Genomic DNA, 20,156 nt, shown 5'->3' on the forward strand with positions numbered 1-20,156 from the left:
GCCAGAGCAAAAGGGAGGAATGGCAGCAAGCAGCTTCTTTCCCTCCCTTACATTGTAAACAGGCTACCCCCACCTAAGGGGCGTGTAGCTCTCACATAATCTCCATGCCCTCCTCTTCCACAGGCTCAGGATGTATACAAAGTAAGCACCCTGGCTTCCTGCTGAGTCACTTAGCCAAACCTGTAGACTCCCCAAGTGGACACAATGTTTCAACCATAACAATCAGGTGGTTGGGTGTGTTTGGAGCTGGTCTGCATCTTCTAATTTGTTCCATTGATCTTTGCATCTGGTTTTGTTTTATTTTATTTATTTGTTTTACTAGTACCATGCTGTTTTTATCACAGTAGCTTTATAGTATAATTTCAAGTCTTGGATTGTGATGCCTCCTGCCTGGCATTTGTTGCTGAGGCTTGTTTCTGCTATTCTAGGTCTCTTCTGGTTCCAAAGGAGTTGTAGGATTGTTTCCTCTAATGCTGTGAGGTATGGTAGTGGCATTTTGATTGCAATTGCATTACATCAATATAACAATTTAGAGAGTATGACCCTTTTTACTACATTGGCTCTTTGTACCTAAGAGTGAGAGATATCTTTCCAGTTTCTGATATCTTATTCAACTTCCTATTTTAGAGTATTGTAGTTTTTTTGTGTGTGTGGTTGTTTTTGTTGTTGCTTTTTGTCTTTTTGAGACAAGGTCTCACTGTGCAGTTCAGGATAGTCTTGAGCTAACTTTGTAGCCCAGGCTTGTCTCGAACTCCTAATGATCCTCCTGCCTCAGCCTCCCGAGTCCTAGGTTTACAAGCATGCACCACCATGTCTAGTCAGAGTACTGTAGTTTTTAATGTAAAGGTCTTTTATATCTTTGGTTAGATTGTTTCCTAAGTATTTAGGATTTTTTATGTTATTGTGAGAGATATGGTTTCTATAATTTCTATCTCAGTGAGTTTGTTATCTGTGTACAGGAATGCTATTAATTTTTGAATGTTGACTTTATGTGGAGCTATGCTGCAGAATTTGATGATTAAATCTAGAGGCCTTTTGGTGGAGTTGTTGGGGTCTTCTATGTAGTGTATCATATCATCTACAAATAATGATAGTTTACTCCTTCCTTTCCTATTCTTATTTCTTTCTCTTGCTTAATTTTTTCTGGCTCGTGTTTCCAAAACCACAATGAACAGGAATAGTGACAGTAGACATCCTTGTCTTGTTCTTTATTTTAGAGTGAAAGCTTTCAGTTTTGACTACTTATTATGATGTTGCTTGTTGGTTTTTCATAGATGGTTTTTATCAGGTTGAAATAAAGAGCATCTATTCCAGTTTTCTCTAGGGTTTTCATCATGAAGGGGTGTTGGACTTTGTCAAATGCCTTTTCTGCATCCCTTGAGAGGATCATGTGATTTTTGGTTTTGGGTCTGTTAATATGATGTATTAGATTTATATCTTTGCATATGTTGACTCATCTCTGCATCCCTTGGATGAATCCTACTTAGTCATGGTATGGAATCATCTTAATGATTTGTTACATTTGTGTTTGTCTGTATTTTACTAAGGATTTTTGCTTCTGTGTGCAGTAGGAAGATTGGCCTGTAGTACTCTTTGTTGGTCGGGCCCTTCTCTGGTTTTGGTATCAGAGTAGTGCTTGCTTCCAGGAATGAGTTTGTGAGTGTTGCTTCCCTTTCTATTTCATTAGAGTTTGAGGAGTAGTGGCATTAGATCTTTTAGGATTCAGCAGTGAGTGTGAATTCAGTATCTTGGTTCTTCTTTATTGGTAGGTTTTTAATTACATCTTCAATGTCATTGATATGGGGTTGTTTAGAGTTTTTCTATCTTCTTGCCTCAGCTTTGGTAACTCATATATATATATATCTAGGAATTGTTCTGTTTCTTTCTGTGTTTTCCATCTTATTACAATATAGCTTCCCCAAGTTAGCATTAATGATTTTCTGGGTTTCTGCAGGAGTCATGTGATTTTATCCTTTTCATTCCTTATAGCATATATTTAAATCTTTTCTTTCCTTTTTTTTAAAATAATTTTGTCTAAGTCAATTTTACTTAATCTTTCAAAATATTAATGAATTCTTTTTATCCCTTTCTTAGTCTCAATTGCATTAATTTCTGCTCAAATGTTTATAATTTCCCTTCTTGTATGAACTTTGAGTTTGACTTGCTTTTTTTTTGTAGAAGCTTGAGGTTCAGCATTAGATTATTTATTTGAGATGATGTGGAATTAACAGCCATAAATTTCCTTTGTAAGACTGGTTTTAGCGTGTCTCATAGATTTCTATATGTTATATTGACATTATTGTTTAATTGTAGAAACTGTCTAATTTCTTCTTGAATTTCATGTGTGATCCATTGGTTGTTCAAGAAGGTGTTACTTAATTTCCATTTTTTTATGAAGTTTTTGTGTTTTCTTCTGCTGTGGATTTCCAGTTTCATTGCACTATGGCTTGATAATATGCATGGGATAATTTTAATCCCATTGCATTTACTTAAGCATGGGCTATGAGCTAGTATATTGCCTATTTTTGATAATGTCACATGTACAACTGAGAAGAATGTGCATTCTGATGTTGTATGGTGGAGTTATATAGGTAATAAATAATCCCATCAGACCTGGGCCTTTTGTTCCATGAAGTTCCACACTCTTCTGGTTTCTGTTCCATAACACTCTGAGTGCCTCTGGCAGACTTGAGCTTGCTTGCACCTCACCCTGACTTTTGGAGCTGTTAGATGGAGCCAACCCTGGTGCTGCTCTGAGTTATGACTTCTGTTGGTCCCTTTCCAAAATTGCTATTGGCCAATTACTCTTTCTGTGGGGACATCTGACTCAGAATAGCTCACCAGTAACTGCAATGTGCAGCATGCACTGCTCCTTTGCACTAATACATCTCTCTGTGGAGGTCTGTAGGGTCACCAGTAGTCACTATACCTCTGCAGGTTCAAGCTGCCCCTCCCATGCTGTGAGTCAGGGCTTGCGGAGAAAGTGCATCTTACCATCTCCCACACTGCATTGTTGTCCCTGTCTGCCTTCTGCATGGGCTGTAATTCTTGCTTCAGATCATTGGTGGATCCTGGAGACCCACTTCCCTCCCTCACTCTCTCACACTGCTATATTCCAGCATTTGGAGTCCAGATATCAGCGATGCTGTTTTTCTCCTATTCAACATTCTGCCATCTTCTGGTAACAGATTTTATCTTGTGTGTTAAACTCAGCTACTGTTAGTGAATAGCTAGAGTTACATTAGATCATTGTGTCTCCCTGGGGAGTAGATACTGGAGTGTGTTACTTCACTAGGAGAACTAGTAGATGGTACAGTTCTTGGGCTCATTGTGAAAGATTGCCAAGTTTGATTACTCTTACCTATACAATAAGTCTGAAATGGAGGAGGAGGAGGAGTACTATTCATGCTGGACATCTAAAATCTGTCTAGGTTAATATACCCTACCTAGATAGCATAATGATAGCAGTTTATTAGAATATTTGACAGTTTGAATTTTGTACTATTATTGTTATCATAATCATGATGTTGCCATGATGTTGCCATAGTAAAGATCAAACCAAGGGCCTTATGCATGCTAGATAAGCACTCTATCCTCAGCCTTCTCTACTGAGTGTTTCTCAGTGTTTCTTTACTGAGTCTAAAATCTGATTTTTATTTTGTTGTTTTGTTTTTGGAAGCCTGCAGTTTTTTTCCAAAGGAGTCCCCAAAAGTATTTCTATAATTTCTCAGTGTGCTGTAATTGGTTTTCCTTTCATATGGTAAGAACCTTGATTCATTATTCCTTGTTGTAGTAGATCAGTGTGATGCTCTGCAGAATGTTTAGGAATTTCAGGTCCTTTTCACATTTATCATGACAGGCCGTAGTGCACTTAATATAGCTCTGGGAGAATTCCAGAGATGCCTGCTGTTGTCTGACCCAAGCAAATGGGAACTTTTTATACTTTCTTTTACATGAAGTACAGAAAGGATTCATTCTCCTGATCAGTGGCTTCATATCAGGTTCATGAGATAATGTTAACTTGCTTTTGCAAAACTACTACCACTGGCACAAAATCACATAAGCTACATTTGGTGTTGAGTTTATTGCAATCCATTGCCACCCTTCAAACTTTTGGTTTTGGTAGAGGCTGTGTTTATTATTAAAGTGGGATTTTAATGAGGTCATAATCCGCACATTTGCTCTGGACACCTAAGGAGATCATAATCTGTGCTACTTCTCTCAAGGTGTGATTTCACCTCCTCCTCCTCCTCCTCTGTTTGATCTTCCCTTCTCCTATTACTATCTTGGCTGAAAGGGAAGAGTAAGCAGTCCCAGAAGCCTCCAGTTGCCCTTTCCTACTGTGATGGTTTTATATTATAGGTCAAGGAACTAATATATTTTAGGGGCTGTTCCAACTATGAAATATGTCTATTTCAATTATATACTCATAGACTGAAAAATCATAGAGGAATAGAGTCCTAGGACTTCACTTACTATATGGCTTCCATATTTCTCATTCTAATAAGGGGAGCATAATGATGATTTGAATACCCAAGTCTATTATATTGTCTAATATTCTGAAATGACTAGTATTTTTTACCTGGTTTACTGTAAGTCTCATTAGATGAATTACTGTATATAGTTCTCATTGTATAGGGCTTTCCTCATGGAGTTTTGATTGTCTTCAGTCTGTTGGTTTTTGGCCTAAAAATTGGGTCAGGAATATAAACTAGTCAAAAGATCATGGCTTGTTATTGAAATGGCTATCCTAACTAACTGATGAACCACTTTATATCCTAGGCCAGAGCCACTGTCAGTTAATCTTCATTGTCAAGTCAGTTAGCTGGGGAGCTCCCTAAGTAATTAGTAAGCACACTTCTGGGTATGTCTGGGTTGGTTGTGGAGGCACAACATTGGTGTCTATATCTGGGGCCTGTGTACTTCTTCTTGGTTCATTTGTTTCTCTGCTTCCCAAACACCTTGAAGAGAGCAGCTTCACTCTGCTACACCCTTTTGCCATGATGCTTCTGCCTTGGAGCCAGCCAGCTATGGACTAAGTCCCCTGAACCCACAAGCCAAATTAAGCCTCACCTCCATCAAGTTGTGGGTGTTGGGTATTGTGCCCTGCCAATGGGAAAGCCAGCCAATACAAAGCCTCAAATATCATGCTTTCCTATGGAAGTTTTTCTTGTGCATTATGACATGTTTACTCCCTAGCTGATAATAGTGCTCTGTCATTGTGAAAGTAAAAATATCTCAGACATTGCTAAATGTCTTCTAGGAAAAAATTTGCTTCATAATTGCACAGGTTACCCAAGGGCAGCAATATCCTACCTACTTTCAAAGATACAAACTAATTGATAATTAGCTAACAAAAGACCAGACTCCCAAATCCCACTTTAGAGACACTTCCATAAGTCACTCTGGTACCAAATTTCTTAGGTCTGGTTCTCTAGGAGACAGAGTCTTTGATGTATATTTATCTGCAGAACGTTGTTGTCCTTGGATTCAGTGCTCGTGGGGAGGTAAAGAAGGTGTGATTAGGCACACAGGGAAGTTGACGTGACTCTGATGCAGTCACAACACAGGTTCCAGTCTCATGGGCTCTTTGGTGCACCCAGTTGCACTCCTGGGAAGCAAGGGAGCTGCAGCTCTATGAATGGCACTAGTCTACTCACTAGATGACCCCAGGGAATGGTCATGACCTTGGAAGGAGGAGCGATGGCAAGTCGATGCTTGAAGGACAGTAATGGCAGTTCCTGAAAGCGGGCTGAGTGAGATGCCATCTACTGCCAGAACTCGAGCTCCAGCACAGCGTCTGTCCTGCAAGAGGTATCTGAACACTGTAGAAAGCGTTTCCAGAGGCAGAGGCCTTCCTCACTTCACTTGGCGTCTGTTGCTGTCACTTTTAACACTCAACAATTTATTCCTAACAGATATCAAAAACTGCTTGCACATGACGTGGGATAAGAAAACCTAGTCCATTGTTTTCAGAAAATGTGTGTAGTATACTTGCAGTCATGACAGTGCGTAGACAGTTTGACAGATTTTGGCTAATCAGAAAACAAACACTACATAAGTGAGTATTTAATGGAGAAGCTTCATTAAGTTCTGAAAAGGTGTACTGAAAGCTTGAGTGGGTTCTGTGAATAGCTGAATAGTTTTCTTATATCTAAGACAGTGTGTGATAAAATGAAAGTTCATAGCATATCTCTGATGTGATTTTCCAGCTGGCCATTGTTATAAAAATAAAAAGATATGACTGAAATTGTGAAAAACAGTGTCATTGTTTTTATAAATAAAAATAAACTCAACTCACATGCCCTTTATGTACATTCAGTCCATTTGATCACAACTATGTTTGCAGAATTAAAAAGCAATTTTTGCGGTTTCTAGAGTTAATTTTGGAGTGACATCAGCTCAGTGATAGAGTATGAGGTCAGAAGTTTTGTTATGACCAGAAAGTCATTGAAGAAACAATTTTTTTCATACTTAAAATACTTCAAGTTAACCTTTTCTTTTTGATGTTTTAGTTAACACTTTTATTTCTGTCCTAAGCTATAATCTTGTGATATTAACAGCAATGGTAGTAAGAAATTTATAGGTCATCTTAGTCCATTTTTGATAGAGCTTATTTTGTTGTTAAGTTGCTGTGAACACAAGAATAACTTTATTGTTTGAAACAAAATAATGTAAATAACAATCAGCATTTAAAGAACTAACAATGTATGCAGAAACTTGTATGCTCCACCCATGCATATAGTTTTTGGAATTTTCTTAAATTGATTTAAGTGCCTTTCTTGGGTGTATTATTAAAGGCTTGCATTAAAAATTGATACTCTCAATCCTTGATTTATTTGGTTTTACATGTGCTTCTCATTTTTGTTTTTGTGTTATTTTGTAACTGCCTCCGTTTTGTCCTGTTCAAATGATTATGTTTTATATTTGCCTTTCTAGTACTTCATACCTTATTTGTAGTATAATTATGATTTGTATTAAAGCAATAATTGACAAATATTAAACACATACATACACTTATTATGTAAGCCTCTTCTTAAAATTTATTTAACTGAGAAATGAACTTATATGGTGCAGAAGTCAAGAGCTTCATTTTAAAATAATAATAAACAGTAATTATTTATAACTGTTATATTATTTATAACTGTTACATTATTTATAATCTGCTATATTGTATATCCTCATATGTGGCAGATGACCTTGTGTTATGTTCTGCTTTTTCTCTGCTTTTTTGTTCAACTTTTCCAAGTGCTCTTGACATGCACGTGTTTCAAAGAGATTTATGTTTAGCCGTGCCGTGCATCTGCACTGACACCCACCACCAATTCTCCTTTAAATGCCAAAGGCATTCACTAGTATATGTACATACGGAGTGGTGTCTGCACTTTGAGACGTTGTTTCTCTTCTCTGTTAAAACTTTGACTGAAATTTGAGGGTAACAAATAACCACGCATTCTCCATTTTTGCCTCTGGCTCTCCTCAAAATGCTGAACTACCTGTGGATGCTTTCCTTTAACTTTTGAATTAGTAAACCAGGAGATATTCTTCATAGAGGGTTAGGTGCCTTAACAGTACATTATTAACTTACTTTTACTTGTTGTCAAATACATTCTAATGGAATTGTCAGGATTGCCTTTGAATTAACCCCAGTCCATGGCTATTCTCAGAGAAGGTTCAAGTATCAGCTTAGTTTATTCAGTCCTTTCTGTCTTCCAGAGAGGCACTCAGAAAGAGAAATGTCTTTTGAATGCTCCAGAGCACCAAGGCTCCTGTGGGTATCTGTTACATCAGTGATCATGGTTTATATGTTTCTGATTAAATTAGGTTAAAAGAGACATTAACATCCAAGAAATAACAAACAGCAGAGTGTGGAGAGTTTAACATTACCAAAAATGCACCATTGCATATTTGAGACAAAAATAGATTCTTTTGGAAAAGCTGACATCTAATATGTTAAGAAGTCCAATTTAATTTCAAAAGAAAATCACACAATTTCCTGATTCAGACTTCTCATCTGTGCAGTGGGAGCATTTGATTTGAGCAGCATAACCATTCTCCTTGGGAATAGTGGCTATGAAACAAGATACTTCAATATCCATAAAGACTTTATTTACACAGAAAATTACTGCTCAAGAAATGAAGTGAGTGGAACATACACAAGCCTGTGCAGAGATTTCTCCTATGGATTGTGTTATTTTTGTAGAGAAAAAAAAAGCACTACTTGTAGGATAAATACTAAGGAATCATATCTGTTGCCATGGAAAGGGTTGACAGTATAAAGTCACCCGGTATTGCTGCTAGGAAACATATATTCTACCTGCTCACAAATGATTTCAGAGGGATCGACTTCAGAACACGCCTTTCATTTTATTTTATATGCGATTGAAGAATATGAGTAAAGCAGATTGTTTATGTTCTGTATAAAAGAATGATTCACTATTTTTTTTCAAGCAAAACTCAATAGGTGATGTATTGAGTATCATTTTTAAAAAAGGAAACCAAAGTAGGAGCCAGTGAACTTAGCAGGGTAAACTTAGAAAGTCATTTAATCTCTCTTTCAGTTCTGCCTACCAAATAGTGTAGCTTTACACATGAAATGTAGATAGAAAAAAGTTCTTCGGAAAAATAAAACAAAATAAGTGCAAGGTAGTATTTCTTTTGTTGTTGCTCTATGAAAGTGAGCCATTAGAAATCTGATGCCAAGTGTGGGCACACACTCAGATGTGTAGCACAGCTCTTTGAAACCCTCGCTCTGCATAACACGTCTTTTGTTTTTTACTAGTATGGGGCACTGCACTGCACTTTAAAAAGGATACACTGAGCTCAGTAACATAGGACTTTTAATGCTATAAAAATAAATTTCAAACTTTATGGCTATTTAAAGACTCTATTGATAACTTCTGCAGAGTATTTTTTTAAAAAATTCAGTTCCTTGTAACTCACTCATCATTTGGTAACTCTTACACATTCAGGGTATAAGAAAAAATGCTGCTCTACCCCTGCCTCATGTTAGCATGCAGACCCTTGTGGCAGTAATGTTTAAGCTAGTTTTGGACAGGAATTCTTTGTAGGGTTCATGTCGTATACCAAGTAACTACAGTGACTGCCTTAGCCAGCAAGCATTGGCCAGATGAAAGGTTAACATTAGTTTCCTAAATGTTATATATGAATGCTCAAGTCATTCATTTATTATATTTTTTTACTTTATTAGTACATGTTTACAGTACGTAGTGATTACATTCACTGTAGGGAATTGTTACATTACATAACACATTTCAAATTTATTTATTTTAAAAACATTGGTCAAGTGTTTATGTGTCCATATTTGTAACTCCAAGGGTTTATAAGAGAGAGACAGAGGGAGACCGACAGATATCTTTTAAAATAGGTATCGTTACGGCATTGTAGAAAGGCAGTTAATTCTATCTGACAAATGGCATCTTGGATAAGGCTTAAGTCTTGGTTGAGGAAAATAATAGAATATTAATGGAAGAAATTATTGGGTCTTTTACATGGCTGCCTGCATGTCTCAGTAGCAAAGCACTGGACACCTTTCTTCGGAATTATCTTTCAAGGATGTTGCTCTAGAAAACAGACTTTGGAAGCCTCAGACAGCGTCTTCATCTGGAGCAAAAGCAGATGTGCTTGCTACCCAAGATGAAGTGCTAAGTCCCTGCCATGCACCCATACATGTGCCAGCGCCCTCTGGCTGCCCCCAAAGATTCATCTTCAGATTTAACACGTTTGTTGAATAAGTGCCCTGTGAGAACCCTTTCTTGGTGATCTCCAGCCTCTTCCAAGGCATTACCAGCTGCATAGTGACTTTTCTAAGGAGCTTCATACACACAAGTAGCTCTCAGTGGGAAAATCCACTTAAATGGTTCACAAGCACATACAATTCAGTGATTCAAACCTGAGCACAATTTCTCACCACCAGAACACACTTATCCTCAGATATTTTCCCATCACATACTATTCTTTACCTTCTCTCCTACTACTTATACCAATTGCTCTATTTACTACTAGCTTTATGTCAATGTGTACTAACAACCAGTGTAATGTGTGGAACATGAGCTGTGATCAGTAATTATTCGTTGATTGCATTAGGGGTTTTCTTTTGTCATAAACATAATGCAAATTGTCTAGAAAGACTAGCAGCAAAAGATTTCAGAAGACTCTAAAATCATATCAAATAAGCACATCTGCTTTGACTGAAAGGGGCGCAGTAGTTGGATTTCTTCCTACTCCTGGTGAATGGTGCTCGTAACATTTTATTGCTGCAAAAGAAGGTGCTTAGCTCTTACTCATCCTTAACATCTTGTTATCACTTTAAAAGATGCTCTATTCCTTCCCTAGGTAAACACTGCCATCCGCTAGAGGATTATTCTTGGTCCACCTATGCTGCACGTTAATTGCTTTTGGAAATATAGTTTTGGGAAACAACCACTGATAATGAGAACACACAGTTTAAAACTGCTTTGTTTCTTTTTGATTTCTGGGTTTTAGGACTGGAGATAATAAAAAAGAGTGAGGCCCTCTCATTAACTCCATCTTCCGATGCTCTGTCCTTTCTTTAATACCTGCTGTTAAACCCACTCCATAATTAGGCATAATTTCAAGATTGCCGTCCAAAACAGCCTAACACTGAGAAACCTATGCTTTCTTCTCAACCCTCTACCTACGTTAATTTTATGCACCACACCTGAGCAGAACGTGCAGAAAGGAGAATACTTTTCTTTGACAATTTTTGAGTGCACTGCCCATTCATGGGAATTGTGGAGGATGCGAATATTTTATCAGGGACCATCTGAGCTCTTTCACTGAATTAGCACAGATGCTGAGAAAGCCAGTGACAACTTCGGACACTCAGAGGGCTGATGAGCATTGTTCTGGGTCATAGATACAGATGAGGTTGTTCGTTCAAAGTGACCACCTCGCCAGCATCAGCCAATGACTGCGTACGAGCATAGAGTGAGACAGTACGAATTGGTCAGCTTGAATTCATTATTTCTGATGAAAGGCAGCGCAGAAAACATCAGTGCGCAGGTCCTGTGGATCTTGGCTGAAGCTATCCACTATCCACTTGAAAAATTTGGTGATAGCACTTTGCTCAGAGAGATGAGGCGATTATGGCCAGTCTGAAAAGATCTATCTTACTGCTGATTTACACTGCGATAGAAATTTAGAATGGCCATTACTACTTTTCTTAAATAGCAGCCTTTTTGTTGGGTACATTTAGAAAATAAATGCAGCCTAAGCAAGGTCACCTAGTCCAGGACAAAAGTTTCCGGAATTCAGACCATTTGTCACCATAGATCTGGGCAGAAGCTAGAGCAAGGTGTTCCCTACATTGAGCTAGAGACAGTGCCTGGGGATATTGAGGGTCATGTCCTAGTAAGAATGTGTCTTCAGCAAGAGGCTTTTAAGTGGTTGCTGTGATATGTGACGCCGAATAGAAGCAAGCAACCCTTTTTTTCTTTAGCCTCAGCTTTCTGAGCATAACCCAAAATACCAACTCCACACACAGAATCAGAACATGGTATGTGACTCCTTACATGACTCTGTGGCAGGAAGCTATTTGTACAAAGATCAATTTTCAAAAAATAACAATACAATTTTATCAACACATACAGAATTATCCAACAGGTAAAATGCTGGGTAAATCACCTACTTCACAATTATGTTATTAGAAATTATTCTTTGGAATTTAAGTCATGATAACGAATATCACTGTTAAAAGGAAACGTGATTTCATATCATATTACAAATAATATAAAGTGTTTAGAGTGTATCATTCTGTGATCTTTTTTTTTTTTCCAGTACCAGGAATTGAACTCGCGACCTCACGCTTGCCAGGCAGGCGCTGTGCCACTGAGCTAAATCCCCAGCCCCAATGTGTGATCTTTTTTTACTGTTTTAAATTTCTCATTGAGAGTTTATTTAACAAAGTATAGTTGCTTGACTTTTCCAGTAATCCAGCAATCTAAAATTTACCTATTCCTCTTGTCTTTATTGTTTTGCATTTCAGGAACTAGGCCAGTTACCTGCACTCCCTGAGCATGTTAAAATAGTAGAAGTTGGACCTAGGGATGGATTGCAGAATGAAAGGGTAGGTTTATTTTAATTTTACAGAGTGCATTTCAAATGCTGTCTAAATATTAATTTTTTAAAAAAATTTAAAGATGTGGATTTTATTTTGTATGTTTCCTATTTAATTTATAAGCCATACTTGCTTCCAGTTAGAAACTAATTTTCTAGTTTTGCTTCAGTAAATCCTATATGACTTACTTATAAATAAATTTTTTATGTTTTTATAGGTTATAGTTCCTACAGATATAAAAATTGAGTTTATCAATCAACTATCCCAAACTGGCTTGTCTGTAATAGAAGTAACCAGCTTTGTGTCCTCCAAACGGGTGCCACAGGTATTTAAATTCCTAATTCCATAATTAGGTTCTTCATTTAATAATAATTAGTGAACATTGAGATATATATTGTGAGACTAACATGATATAATCACAAACTGTTAGGCCATGCACTGATCTAATTAAAGAAAATCTTATTTGATGAAATAACTTATATAAACTGAGTCCTAAAAAGTAACTTGGAACTGTGTATTAATCTTGTGTGAACATGTGGCCCAATATAGTAAATTGGGGGTAAGGCTGTTAAAACATTTAAGAGCCTGCCCTCCATTTACTATTTTATGACAGATTTATAAATAATCTGGACATTTCCAAGTGCTTTAATGTTTTTATCTGTTAAGGAGAAGGGATGATTAAGTGGACTGGCACCTTCCCCGAAGGAATCTCGTATGAAAGAGTGAAACTGTAGATATGCAGGCTCTTCACTTCGTTCTTTTAGCACTTGGTTTTGCTAGTAATGAGGTAAAGATAGTCACCTACAGTGTACTCTTGAAAAGTGGTAAGATGATAGCGCTGTGTGCAGTTTTCAGGCATCTGGCAACAATCAAGGATTCTGAGACCTGATTCCAGTTTTGGAAGAATAATTAGCGATTAGAAACCAGTACAACCCTTACCCTCTCTCCTCTAGTCCCTGTTCTCAGGGTTCGGATCTCTCAGCCTCTCCCCGGCACTTAATTTTGCTGCTTACTTTGCCTCCATTCTCTTTGTTTCTGTTATTCTCTGCTGTCCTGAGTGGGTGACCTTTTGTCATCTGTGCCATAACCATCGTTCCATAAGCAACAAGTGTAACGTTCCCTCTCAGTGAAGTTCTCTACTGTTTTGGCTTTGTCCACATGCCCCCCACAGCTGCATGCAGTCATAGATGGAACTTTCTTAGGGGTGGGTGAATCAAGAGTATGTGACTGATTTGTGGTGTAATGCTAGGATTAAGGATGCTAGGATTAAGGATGCTAGGACTGAGGATGCTAGGACTGAGGATGCTAGGATTAAGGGTGGGTGAGTACTAAATCAGTCCACAAATTGGTTTGGTACCACCCTCATTCTGGATACAATATAAGAGACACAGAGAGGGTTGTCTTGTTTCTTACTTGCTTTGCTTCCTTCTGCCCACCATGTATTGTTTCCCATCTTGCAAATACTAATTGGTGAACAGTGACCAACCAAATATTTCAGATGGTAAGTTTTATTAGTTTTCTTCAAGAATCTGTTTTCTGATGGTTTTATAAAGCTATATTCAAAACATTCTTCTTCTCTTTGTAATGCTTATGGACGCATTCTATTATTATACAGTAGTATAAATTGGTAGTTTATTCTTCAATTCTATCTATAATGCACCCAATATGTTTAAAAGGTTGAAGCTAGAATCCTCTTGAAAAGGCTACACATCTTGTAAATGTGTAGGGAAGAGGACAGCTAGGGAAGAGGACAGACAGACAAAAGGTCCCCTTGTGAGCAGTATCAGAACTCATCTCCTGGCCTCACTTAAATAGGTACATGAGACAACTACTATAACGTGATATGAGTTATTCTGAGATTGGTCCTGTGTGGAATATGGTGCTTAACCTACTGAGGTTTAATGAACTGTTTCAAGGCTCAAAATATTATAAAATCAGGAGTGAATTTCCACACACAGCCCTTGAGGAAAGCTTTGGTGAGAAGTCTGCAAGAACTGTGTCCCTACCTACGTTCCCCTTGCACTCCAGTAAGGGGTCTGACCTCTCTGAAGCTCAGGAAATCCCAGCAGCAGTGCCTGCAGCACAGCAGCACCTGCGGGAGGTTGTCAGGCACTTGAATAGTCCCAGAGGGTCTATCAGAGGGTCCTGACCATGGCCCAATGATGTCTTCTATAGTGACTGTACTGATACATACTTCCCGATCCAGTCACATGTATTCTAAACAAAGATCAATTTAAATAAGCTGCATACATTTAAAACAGTGATGTGCTTGAGTGGAAGATACTATGAGATTCACAACCCTTCTGTAATTCTTCCAAGCACCAGTCACTTTCTGCGTCACGTGTCTGGTGTTCTTCAGAAGATAACGTTGAGGGTAGTCCGTTCTTCTTGCAATTCTGCTGACCATTATTATGTTGGTGCTTTAGGTTTCACTGAACTTGTATTTTCTTATATTTCTCTTTTAAAGTTTAATATCATTCTCATTTTAGAAGAAAACTGTGTGCCAGACTCATTAGCCTTAAAATGATACAAGAGACGTGGGACAGAAAAATCTTAGTGCAGCAGTTTGCCTGTGTGCTGTCTACAGTAATTTTGCTTCTGGGGACAGTGTGCATGCTCTCAGTTGGTTTTCTATGAGCGCTCTGAATCTTCCTCCGGTTTTTTTCTGTCGAACGTAGGTCATGGGAATAGTGCCCTCGCTTATGTTTAGATTGCTGCGTGTTCACTTGGTTCTTTTTTTAGCATTTTAAAGCTTTTTTACAGTTTCCCTCCTACTGTTTGGTTTGGCAGAGGCCGTCTAATTCAAACAGCTAAAAGAAAAGTTCCACAGTAGCAGGGTGCCATATAAAACAGTATCCCACGTCTATAATCTAAATGGCCAGAGATGATAAAATACCTGCCATTGAAAATACATGTTCTCTACAACTTATCTGGAAAAAGTCTTCCTTAGAGTGACATGTAATATAAGAACTTCTGAAATGAGTCCAGGCAGCCCTTTGCTTGGAAGGGACACACAGTGGCAGCAGAAAGAAAACGTTTATAAACACAGATCAGCTTTGTTCAACTTTGGAGTGGGGTGGTTAGTAGTAAGGTATTTAAATTATTATAAATACATTAACTTTTAAAAAGTGAACTAGAATTGCATACTCATCTTTACATTCATTTGGTTTTAATATATTTTATCCATATGAGTGATTAAAGTAAATGTTTATATTTAAAAAATATACATTAAGTGTACCTCACTGTTTATGTATGTCATACATACATAAATATTTACCCTCTGATTAGTGAATTTTGGTGGATGAAAAGATAGGTAGAAATAGATTTTCCTTATGAAAGTAGAAAGTATTATATATAAAAGAGTGTAACAGTTATTTACAAATCACTCTTACAAATGTGGCCTACCCCATGCTAGCCATGTTAGCCAGAAGGATTGTGTACGGGTTCCCCTGCTTTCCTTTAAGTGTGTGCCACAGTTTGCTCTCTAATGGTAATGGAAGCACACTGATGTTTTGGGTTTGAATTTGTATTGGTGAAATGCAGGAGGCAGTGGCTTTTGCTACAGAGTCCAGTCCTAACTTTTCTTTCTAGCTCTGCCCTGCTCTTGTTTGAGGAGTGTACTGTGGAGAAGAGAGAAGGAAGTGGTAATAGCATGAATATGGTAAGATGAGGGAGAGAGAGAGGCAGACAGAGAGAGAGAAAGAGAGAGACAGGCAGAGAGACACAGAGGGTACCAACCCATGGTGGGTGTTTCCAGTGCAAGCCTTCTCCATTATTTCCAGATGAGTTGGCCCCTGCCGTCTCCCCAAAGAGGATCCTGTTGAAATTTACCAGGATCACAGTTCCTGTTTCCTTGATTTCCTGGTGTTACAGGAGAACCTTTATCCAGGCAGGTGGGGAGGTGGGTGTTGGTTAAAATGGGAGCAGACTTAACCCTAAGTCTCTCCGAAGAAGCGTGGCTTGGAATACGCAGCTGTACGAGTGGTGCATGAGGTGCAGCACTTTCTGCTGCGAAGACATTGTGGCCGACTCAGCATCTCCAGTCCATTCTGTGCCTCTAAGTCTTCCACAGGCGTTCATGGCAGAGATGGAGCTGTTTAATGAGCTCGGCAGCCTTAGGAACCAGCATTTAAGATCACTGAAGACTCCACATCCTTTCCTTTTCTCTTGCATTGACACTGCAGCGTACACACCAACGCTGCTTCCATGTGGAAGCTTTACAGCAGTGTCTGAAAGTACTGTATTTGTTTTGTTTTCCAACTTATTTGAGGCTACTGGATTTCTAACATGTCAAGTAAACATCATTTATACAACATTTGGTCTCAGGGAAGGAATGTAGAAGCCAAGTTCTTCAGTAAATGACCTGAGATGATTATTGAAGGTAAATGGGAGAAAATTGTGTTCTGGGAATTATAGCTGTCTAGATAAAATATGTTAGGCCTTCAAGAAAATTGAAAGGATGCGTATTCTATTTGCACCTCATTTTGCCCCTAGTGTTGAAAGGCGTGACCCAAACTCCATGCGCAGAGACCAGCGCTGACCCAGCAGTGCCTAGTGACGGCCAGGGCTGGTGACCCGCACAGGTTACCCTTCTGTCGTCTTTTAGTGCGGGTGGCTACAGCACCCACTGTGTCACAGCCAGGAGACAGACCCCCACCTTGGGGTGTTCTAGAGGCACAAGTGGGGGGGAAATATTACTGAGCCATTGTTTTAGGGTGCTACACTTTTGTACAGTAAGTCCCAACTCACGAACATGTGAGTTGCAGACTTTCTCAGGTAAGAACAGACTCAGGAACGTCCCTAGATGCCAACAAGTTGGAGGTCAGGGAGCTCAGGTATCTGTGGACATTGTCAGGGCTGGGCTGCTGTGTGCTTACTACATGGTGCAGTCAGGGGCCTATTGTACTTTTGTGTGTGCTTGGTTTTCTTATGTTTTACATTGTATGTTTGTGTCAAAGGTAAGTCTCGCTTTGTGGGACTTACGACCCGGCCCGACTTACAAAGCTTTTCCCAGAACTGAACTCATTAGTAAGTCGGGGACTTGCTGTATTAAAAAATAGGCTACTAATTAACCTAATTGTGTGCTTTTCTTACTAATGAATAAATATAGTTTGTAGAGAAACAGGTTCTGTGTTGTCAAACACCTAAATCCTAAAAAGTACCTGTTTCAGCACTGCCACGGCTATCGATGCTTTTGTCGCTGCGCTCATTTCTGTGACCAAGGTGTTTGGCCTCACACAGGACTCAGGCTGGGTGCCTGAAGGACAGGAGGCTTGCCTAGGCAGCTTACCAGGGGAGAGGGCGTAAACTGCGCCCGCAGCCCGTCTGTGTGCTCCCCGTCCCTTCGGTGGGTGAGGCGGCCCTGAGGGAGCAGCTCGTGAAGAACGGTGACAGCCACCCACCCGCGGAAGCGCTCTGTCCAGGGTGAAGGCGGCATTTTCCTCCATGTGGATTCCCAAGCTAGGAGGAGAGACTGTAGGAGGAGTTATCACTCTCCCGCCAGAGGGGAAGACAAAGAAGCCAAAAAGTAAAAGGTAGAAGTTATTGGATGCACCTTAAAACCTTAATGGTAAATGAAGTAACACAAGCTTAAATATCAGGTGGTTTCTCTTATTTGAGAAACCCAAAATATAAATAAAGAGCAAAATAAAAGATAATCAGTGGGAAATGGGAGATGAATCTTTTGCAAAACAGAAAGTGACCAAGAGATGAGGGTGGAGTAGGAAAATTAAGATATGTTCTGTACGTGCACCACTTCCCCAGGAGGAATATGAGCATTATGTACTGCAAGCGTGTGGTAGTGAGAAAAACTGGAAAAGTAGTTCATGCTTGCAGTTTCCTTCCTACCTCCCAAATCCTTTTAGTGGACTCTGAAAACAGCCAGCCTGCAGCAGTGCACAAGGTTGGTGTGCGTTTATTATGTCCAAAGCTTCACAAAGCCCCGCCTGTGTCCACACTTGACCGTTGCTGGCCTGTCTAACTTCTTTGCAGAGCCCCCTGAGACCTCTGTGGTGCATCCCACACATGGCCCAGGTCAGTGCTTGGCTCACACCTGCTTAGTTTTGAGGGAATAAGAGGTAGGCATTTTTTTAGACCAAAGCTATTGTACTCCAGAAACAAAAAGTAGCAACTGCCCAGCCTTGGCAATTTCTCTAAATTAAAACAACAACAACAACAACAACAACAAAAAAAAAAACATTAAGAAAAGGGCTGAGGGTATAGCTCAGTGCAAAGATCCTGGGTGCAGTCGCTGTACTTGAAAGCAAGTGGAAGGTTGCTTAATAATTTCTGTGTCTTTGCCCAGTGGCTAACGTAAAATGTGGTAATTTAAAGTTTTGCCCGTATACAGTTATTTTCTTGATGCTGTTGTACAGAGCAAGCAGCTGTCTGAAGTATGGGTGTGAAGTCTCAAAACACCTTTTGTTCCTTTCAGGAAGACAAATGGGGCCATAAGCAAAATTTTCACGCGTGTTTTTTCTTTGAACTTAATCAGCAGTAAAACTGGAAAAACGTTGTGCTGCCGGCTCTGTTTGCTACTCATCCGCATCTGACAGCAGTGTGCTCCACATAGCTCTACTCCAAAGGAAGAGCAAAGCTGATAGTTGAAGCAACAACACTAACGATTTTATGCGTTTAATTTCTTATTTCTAAGCAGAAGGAATAATTCAATTTATTTTGGCCTTTCGCCCCAGGAGGCTGAACACTATTATACTGAGATTTACCAAACTTATCATATTCTACTTTTCAATATGTTGATTTGATCAGTAAGTTGATTTGATAAGTTAATTTGATTAATTACGTTTGACTAACAAGTTGGATTTTCTTTGTTCTGAGATTTATAAAAGTAACAAAAATGCTATCATAAAATATCTTTTATTCATTTTTATGAACTTTACATGTTGATCAAATTTTCTATAAGCTTCCTCAGGGAAAAAAGAAAAATAAGCTTTCAATGCTATTTTGTTTGCATTAAAGTTTCACTTTTGCAGATATCTTAAAATTATCTTAAATTTAGTCTTACAGTGTTATTTAAGTATATTGACATTTGAGAGTTCTAGTCATGATATCCTCATGTAAAAAGCCAAATACATGTCCAGTTTGGATAAGGAAGACTGGATTCTGACATTTAAGTGACTTTTTGGGCAGTATACTGTTTAGTTTGCTGATCAGCACTGTTGATCTTGTTTTATTGGAAACATGCTCCACTGATACCTCTGGTGGAACCTGTTCAGTCTGTTTAGGGAGACATGGAGCATGCACAGACAGCCAGATGCCCTGTCCCACCGCGCAGTGATAAAGGGCTCACGTGTGCAGTCGCATTTGCTGCTCAAGATCTGGTTTACATTGTGAAGCGTTCAGATATTGAATGTGGACTCGCTTGGTCACCAGTTTAAGAGTGCTGAAGAAGAGTTTATTTTCAAGAATTCAGGGTCCTGTATATTAAGCCTAGAAAGTTAAACATGTACCAGTTCTTTTTAAATGGTTAATGATTTAAGATAAATCTTTTGTTAATATTTATAATGAACTGTGCTCTTTGGTAATTTTTAAAGATCAAAAGTGCATTCTAATTTTGGGATGCATGTACATTTACCTGAACTTTCCTGATGAAACTGCTGGACTGTTCCCTAGAAGTAATATAAAGTAAATACAGAGAACAGAAAAGTCTTAATGCTAAAATGCCAAAGTCATATTGGGCAAAGGGTACTTTATATTTTAAAATCTCCACATTGGGCCAAGGATCTAGCTCAGCAGCACAAGTGCCTGCCTGGTAAGCATAAGGTCCTGGTTCAATTCCCCGTACCAAAAATACGATAAAATAAAAGAAAATCTCCACATTAATGAAGCACATAAACACTTATGTTTTACTTATTACACACTTGATACAATGAAACCATTTTATAAAGTACCTAATTATATTGCATTTAAAAATTTTTATGCACTTTTATTTTAAATATTCAATTTATAGAATTTCAGACTGAGTTGGATTATAATCTTGTAGATTATTAGAACATTTTATAAAATTTATGGATTTTGTATTTTTTCGTTGTTAATATAA

The 20,156-nt window shown here is 38.6% G+C and overlaps 1 protein-coding gene across 4 annotated transcripts in view; it reads left to right on the forward strand.

The window, feature by feature from the left end:
* Hmgcll1 (3-hydroxymethyl-3-methylglutaryl-CoA lyase-like 1) overlaps positions 1-20,156 on the forward strand; it is a 120,756-nt gene that overhangs the window by 22,457 nt on the left and 78,143 nt on the right. For 2 of the 4 annotated variants that reach the window (XM_013510907.1, XM_013510908.1), the window contains exons 2-3: positions 12,029-12,109; positions 12,318-12,425. The gene's annotated coding sequence lies outside the window, so the exon portion shown is untranslated. Of the gene's footprint in view, positions 1-12,028; positions 12,110-12,317; positions 12,426-20,156 lie in introns of those variants that run through there. The other 2 variants (XM_013510905.1, XM_013510906.1) reach the window with 1 other exon arrangement.

The sequence above is a fragment of the Chinchilla lanigera genome, unplaced genomic scaffold, assembly GCF_000276665.1.
Source record: "Chinchilla lanigera isolate Chin_1 unplaced genomic scaffold, ChiLan1.0 scaffold00010, whole genome shotgun sequence".
Taxonomy (NCBI): Eukaryota; Metazoa; Chordata; class Mammalia; order Rodentia; family Chinchillidae; genus Chinchilla; species Chinchilla lanigera.